Source organism: Solanum stenotomum, chromosome 10, assembly GCF_019186545.1.
Source record: "Solanum stenotomum isolate F172 chromosome 10, ASM1918654v1, whole genome shotgun sequence".
NCBI classification, from domain to species: Eukaryota; Viridiplantae; Streptophyta; class Magnoliopsida; order Solanales; family Solanaceae; genus Solanum; species Solanum stenotomum.
In genome coordinates, this window is record NC_064291.1 from 41,609,784 (window position 1) to 41,610,745 (window position 962).

Sequence of the window (962 nt, forward strand, 5' to 3'; positions counted from 1 at the left end):
AGTTCAAATTTGTATTTTAAATATTTTAAAGTAATTTAAACTTGAAATTTTGATTTTTAAATTAACTATTTTAAAGTTAGTTTAGTATATATGTAAATATGTATGAATATATTAAAATTAAAATGCAAGACTATAGTTATATAAAAAAGACTTAATAAAGCCTTCAAATTTATTCAATAAAATCTAATTGCAACTTAGAACTTAGAAGTTACAATTTACAAATATTAGTGGAGTAACTAATCTACGCAGCCACCTTCTAGGAAGGGTTCTGTTTCAATAAATTCTCATATGTAAAACTAATATTTGTTACAAATATTAGATGAGTAACTAATTTACGCAGCCACTTTCTAGGAAGGGTTCTGTTTCAATTAGTTATCGGTTGTAATCTAATATTTGTATTCTCCTTTAAAATTTAATTCTAATTGTCGCATCATATCGACGGTAACATCCTCCGGTGTTGGCAAACTTGCTAGAAACTCTTGTGACTCTAATTCATCATCACTAGATCCAATTACCGCATTAATCCAAACTTCTTGTTTGGAACTTAACTTTGGCAAATTATAATTTCTCCTCTCGGCGTTGACCCAGTCTCTAAATAAAACTGATATTTCCAAACTGTCTTTCGCCAATGATTGTCTATGATCGCCAAGTTGAAACCTTGCCGCACTAAAAGCAGCCTCTGATGCAACTGATGAAGCTTGAATAGCTAGAACATCACGAACCATTTTGCTCAAAATTGGAAATGCAACGCTCCGCCTCCTCCACCATGCTAATAATTCTTCATTGCCATCTTCGTCTTCTACTGTTTCTAAAGATTGATTAAGATATTCTTCAAAATCATCACGGCTAGTAGAATTAAGACCAAGAAAGTCTCGCATATAACTTGAAATTCGAGCTTTACTCTGAGGATTAGAAGTTTGACCAACTTCTTGAGTATTTCCTGTAGTTCTATATTTTTCATA